This window comes from Lethenteron reissneri, chromosome 61, assembly GCF_015708825.2.
Source record: "Lethenteron reissneri isolate LAM-NWPU_2019-01 chromosome 61, ASM1570882v1, whole genome shotgun sequence".
Lineage (NCBI taxonomy): Eukaryota > Metazoa > Chordata > Hyperoartia > Petromyzontiformes > Petromyzontidae > Lethenteron > Lethenteron reissneri.
Genome location: NC_083839.1, coordinates 9,297,454 through 9,303,389, shown reverse-complemented (window position 1 = coordinate 9,303,389; position 5,936 = coordinate 9,297,454). Strand labels below are relative to the sequence as shown.

At 57.3% G+C, this 5,936-nt stretch overlaps 1 pseudogene; it reads left to right on the top strand.

Moving 5' to 3' along the window:
* Positions 1-679: 679 nt before the first annotated feature.
* LOC133358220 (frizzled-2-like) lies at positions 680-5,258 on the top strand (annotated as a pseudogene).
* The last annotated feature ends 678 nt before the right edge of the window (positions 5,259-5,936 follow it).

The window sequence follows — 5,936 nt, the reverse complement described above, 5'->3', positions numbered from 1 at the left end:
CGCAATTGAGTAATTTACTAAGTCAGAAAGTGTGTGGGTGGGTTAATGAGTGATTGGGCGGTTCGTGGGTGCGTGAGTGAGTTAGTGAGTGAGTGTGTGAGTGAGTTCGTGGGTGGGTGGGTGAGTGAGTGGGTGAGTTAGTGGGTGGGTGAGTTAGTGGGTGGGTGAGTTAGTGGGTGGGTGAGTTAGTGAGTGGGTGAGTGAGTTAGTGGGTGAGTTAGTGAGTGGGTGAGTGGGTGGATGAGTTAGTGAGTGGGTGGGTGAGTTAGTGAGTGGGAGGGTGAGTTAGTAAGTGGGTGGGTGAGTTAGTGAGTTGGTGGGTGGGTGGGTTAGTGAGTGGGTGAGTTAGTGAGTGAGTGGGTGAGTTAGTGAGTGGGTGGGTGGGTGAGTGGGTGGGTGAGTTAGTGAGTGGGTGGGTGAGTTAGTGAGTGGGTGGGTGAGTTAGTGAGTGGGTGGGTGAGTTAGTGAGTGAGTGGGTGGGTGAGTTGGTGGGTGGGTGAGTTGGTGGGTGGGTGAGTTGGTGGGTGGGTGAGTTGGTGAGTGGGTGGGTGAGTTAGTGAGTGGTTGGGTGAGTTAGTGAGTGGGTGGGTGAGTTAGTAAGTGGGTGGGTGGGTGAGTTAGTGAATTAGTGGGTGGGTGGGTGAGTTAGTTAGTTAATGGGTGGGTGAGTTAGTGGGTGGGTGAGTGGGTGAGTGGGTGAGTTAGTGAGTTGGTCGGTCGGTGGGTACGTGGGTGAGTTGGTGGGTGGGTGAGTGGGTGAGTGGCTGGGTGAGCGGGTGAGTGGCTGGGTGAGTGGGTGAGTGGGTGAGTGGCTGGGTGAGTAGGTGGGTGAGTAGGTGGGTTAGCGGGCGAGTAGGTGGGTGAGCGGGCGAGTAGGTGGGTGAGCGGGTGAGTGAAAGGGTGAGCGGGTGAGTCAAAGGGTCAGCGGCTGAGTCAAAGGGTCAGCGGCTGAGTGAAAGGGTGAGCGGGTGAGTGAAAGGGTGAGCGGGTGAGTGAAAGGGTGAGCGGGTGAGTGAAAGGGTGAGCGGGTGAGTGAAAGGGTGAGCGGGTGAGTGAAAGGGTGAGCGAGCGAGTGAGTGAGAGGGTGAGTGAGAGGCTGAGCGAGTGAGTGAGAGGGTGAGCGAGTGAGTGAGAGGCTGAGCGAGCGAGTGAGTGAGAGGGTGAGTGAAAAGTTCCCCTGGTGAACGCGATGGCGAGAAGGAGACGCGCCCGGGGCAACGGTGGGCACGCGGGATGGCGCCGATTCTCTCCGCGCCGCTCGGCGTTTCTCCTCATCCTGGCAACAACCGCGACCCTCGCGCTCACTACTCGGCAGAGTTTCGCTCAGTACCCCCAGCAGCAGAACCAGCAGCAGCAGCAGCAGCCGGGCACGGTTGATCAACGGGGCATCACCATCCCCGACCACGGGTTCTGCCAGCCCATCTCAATCCCACTGTGTGCGGACATCGCCTACAACCAGACCATCCTGCCCAACCTGCTGGGCCACACCAACCAGGAGGACGCGGGGCTGGAGGTGCATCAGTTCTACCCGCTCGTCAAAGTGCAGTGCTCGGCCGACCTCAAGTTCTTCCTGTGCTCCATGTACGCGCCCGTGTGCACCGTGCTCGAGAAGGCCATCCCGCCGTGCCGCTCGCTCTGCGACAGGGCGCGCCACGGCTGCGAGACGCTCATGAACAAGTTCGGCTTCCAGTGGCCCGAGCGGCTCCGTTGCGAGAACTTCCCTGTGCAGGGCGCCGAGCAGCTGTGCGTCGGGCAGAACCACAGCGACGGCGCGGCACCCCCCACGGAGCCGTCCGCCACGGCGCGCGCGGGCCACAAGGAGCCGCCGGGCGCGACCCCGCACGGCGGCGCCTCGACGCGCCCGGGCGGCTCCCCGGGCTTCGCGTGCCCCGCCGCGCTGGCGGTGCCCAGCTACCTCAACTACCGCTTCCTGGGCGAGGCGGACTGCGGCGCGCCCTGCGAGACGTCCGCCACCCCGCACGGCCTCATGTTCTTCGGGCAGCAGGAGCTGCGCTTCGCGCGCGTCTGGGTGGGCGTGTGGTCCATGCTGTGCTGCGCATCGTCCCTCTTCACGGTGCTCACCTATCTCGTGGATCTGCAGAGGTTCCGCTACCCGGAGAGGCCCATCGTCTTCCTGTCGGGCTGCTACTGCGCCGTCTCGGTGGCCTACATCGCGGGCTACGTGCTCGAGGACGCCGTGGTGTGCAACGAGCGGTTCCACGAGGGTGGCTACCGCACGGTGGTACAAGGCACCAAGAAGGAGGGCTGCACCATCCTCTTCATGGTGCTCTACTTCTTCAGCATGGCCAGCTCCATCTGGTGGGTCATCCTCTCGCTCACGTGGTTCCTCGCCGCGGGCATGAAGTGGGGCCACGAGGCGATCGAGGCCAACTCGCAGTACTTCCACCTTGCCGCGTGGGCCGTGCCCGCCGTCAAGACCATCACCGTCCTGGCCACGGGTCACGTGGACGGCGACGTGCTGACGGGCGTCTGCTTCGCGGGCCTCAACAGCGTGGACGCGCTGCGCGGCTTCGTTCTGGCACCCCTCTTCGTCTACCTTCCTCGTGGGCACCGCGTTCCTGCTGGCAGGCTTCGTGTCCCTCTTTCGCATCCGCACCGTCATGAAGGACGACGACGGCGGTAAGCGCGAGAAGCTGGAGAAGCTGATGGTGCGCATCGGGGTGTTCAGCGTGCTCTACACGGTGCCCGCCACCGTCCTCATCGCCTGCTACTTCTACGAGCAGGCGTTCCGCGCGCAGTGGGAGCGCAGCTGGGCAGCCCGCAGCTGCCGCGAGTTGGGCGTCGCGTGCCCCCTGCGCCCGTATCCACCGATGAAGCCCGACTTCGCGGTGCTCATGATCAAGTACCTGATGACGCTCGTGGTAGGCATCACCTCGGGCTTCTGGATCTGGTCGGGCAAGACGCTGCAGTCGTGGCGCAACTTCTACTCGAGGGTCTGCACACGCGGCGGGGGCGGGGAGACCACGGTTTGAGCGCACGTCGGAGAGAGGAGAGGGAAGTTGCACCACGCGTGCTCGCGCACACACCGGCAGAAGACAGATCACCGCCAGCATGAACTGCTGAGGGACAGCAGCACACACAGACACGCGGGTGTGTTCCTACAGAGAGGCTTGCACACAACACACAAAAGTTGTCGCCCTCCCATCCATAGACTTTGACTGTTGGGGCAAGTGCTGTTCGCGAGCACTTATAAAGTGCCACACACACACAAACAGGCGCGCATACGCACACATCATAGAGAGACACACATCCATACAGACATATACAAAGATCCCCCGTGTAACCTGAACGGACTGTTGGGGCACGTGCTGCAAGCGATTAACACCTATGAAGGCCGGAACGGCATACGAGGGGGTGGGTGACCAGCACCACGCCCGACCGCCTTTGTCTCCCCAATGGCGATATTTACACACTGCACTAGATACTCATTTGAGGCGGAGTCGACCTAGGGGAGGCCCAGGACCCTGTTCAGATAATCGTCACCGTGGCGTTGGCTATGAGCGGGAATCGAACTCGAGTAGTCGGCGTTGCAGCGCAGTGCGCTAACCACTACACTACCACTCCCCATCAAACACATAAACACAGAGACAAGCACAGAGAGGCACAGAGACGCAGGCGGATCGGTGTTCGCTGGGCGTTGTGCACGCGTGTCGCGATGTGTCATCCGCGTGCAGGTGTCGCCGCGTTGTTGGTGGTGGTGTTAACAGTTAGCACGGCCGCGCTACGAAAACCCGGTGACCTGAGTTCGATTCCGGCTTACGGCCACCAACACTGGTGACGAATATCTTGTAACCGGTGCCGAGCCTCCCCTAGGTCGACTCAGCCTCAAATGAGCACTGTATCTGGTGCTGCGTGTGTCAACATCAGCATTGTAGCGGTAAAAGGTGGCAAGGGCGTGGTGGTGACGTGCAGGCCTTCAATCGTAACCTGTTGAAGGCTACACGGGGGGCATCTTTGTCTTTATCTTATCCCTGCACGATTGGAAGTGAGCTGCCGACTCGGCCTGGCCACACGGGGAAGAGAGGCGCGGGCAAGCCGCCCCCCCCCCCCAGGCCAGAGTAACAACAATTGGTTACCCCCCCCCCCCCTAAGACAGCAAAGCCTCTTTTTTATCCATACAGATCTATTTATACGGATAATAAGACTGCAGAGTGATGTCTTTGAGAGCATCACTCATTGAAAATGGTTATCAATATACATTTTCTGAAAAACAAGTTGAGTAGGGCGAACTTTACTTATTTAGCCACACTAATTTCAGTTTTAAGTTTCATTTATTAGGTATAGCCCTGTGAGCCATTCGGCTCTTGCATCGAATTTTTTATTATACTCTGGAAACTAATTTGTATTATACCAGTTAAGGCCCACTGAGCTATATAGTTATTTTTTTAAGCGACCTGGTAGCTCAACGAAGTGGCTTACCACGTGGACATTTATTTCAGCCAAATACTCTAAACGCATGTTGATTACCGGAGATAAATCCACGCGGCCACGGGGAGAGACACGCAAACTCCAAATACACAGCAGGCGTTAGGGTTGGGATCGAACTCTCGACCTCCTGTATAACGCGCGAAGTAGTTAACATCTCGCCACCATGGCACTCCAATGAGTGGCACTAAAAATAATTGTGGCGAGATGTTAACTACCTCGCCTGTTATACAGGAGGTCGTGGGTTCGATCCCGACCCTGACGTCTACTCTATATTGGGAGTTTGCGTGTCTCTCTCCCCGTAGTCGCGTGGATTTATCTCCGAGTCCTCCACGTTTTTAAACACGCGTTTAGAGTACTTTGCTGCAGTACATTTCCACGCGACAAGCCACCTATTTGTGGTGTCATTTGTGATGGTCAGGTCGCTTCTTTAAAAGAGCTCAGTGGGCCTTATCTTGTAAAATAAAATGTGTGGTTTTCATCGTACAAATTGCATCAGATGGAGATTAATCCACTCGCTGTACTGCCTTCTGCTGAGACGGATGGATGGGGGTGGCGGATACGGAACCTCGTAGACACCCCACGGATATTTCTAGATTTGAAGCTTTCGTGACTGCAAGGATTCATATTCTTAGGTTTTTTTCGGTAAAGTCACGTAGGTAAAACATTAAAATTAATGAAAGTAAAATAAAATAAAAATCACGACGTTTCGGAGGCAACACAAGTCTCCGTCATCAGGTGGGACCGTCACAGCCAGATTTGCTGCATCAAGTGCGTTGGCGTGTGCAGCAGTAGTTGCTTGCGCACAACCACGTCCACGCCGCCGACGTGTACCACGTCGTCCATTCTTTTGGCCCCGCCCCCCCTCCCCCTCCTGATGCGTTCTACGTGGCACGTCGTGCCGTCTTTGAGCCCCGCCCCCCTCCCTCCCGATACGTTCCATTCATTGGCTACCACATTCTGATGAGCTCCGCCCCCCTCTCCTCCCCCACCTCAACTTGCTATTAAGGGATTACATCTTGAATCATTGCCTCACTTGATGCAGCAAATCTGGCTGTAACGGTCCCACCTGATGACGGAGATTTGTGTTGCCTCCGAAACGTCGTGATTTTTATTTTATTTTACTTTCATTAATTTTAATGTTTTACCTACGTGACTTTACCGAAAAAACCTAAGAATATGAACCCCACGGATAGGTTAGTTTCATGACATCTGCGGTGATCCACTAACCCTTCGCTGCTGCCTCCACAGCACTGGGTTGACAGGCAGCAGCGGTAGCCACCACACCCACCAGGGCAGTGATTGGCCGCATAGAGAAATTGGAATCTCGAATGTGACGCTACCCTCTGGGTGTGGGGGTGGTACCGAGGAGTGAGATGTCTCGCCCCGGGGGGGGGCTCACGGATTGAGTTTCCCCACGCTCCAGCGCTCGGAACCCTCCGCTGTGCGTGCTCCCCAAACCAGCCCGAACCCTTTGTGCCCGTGCTAAT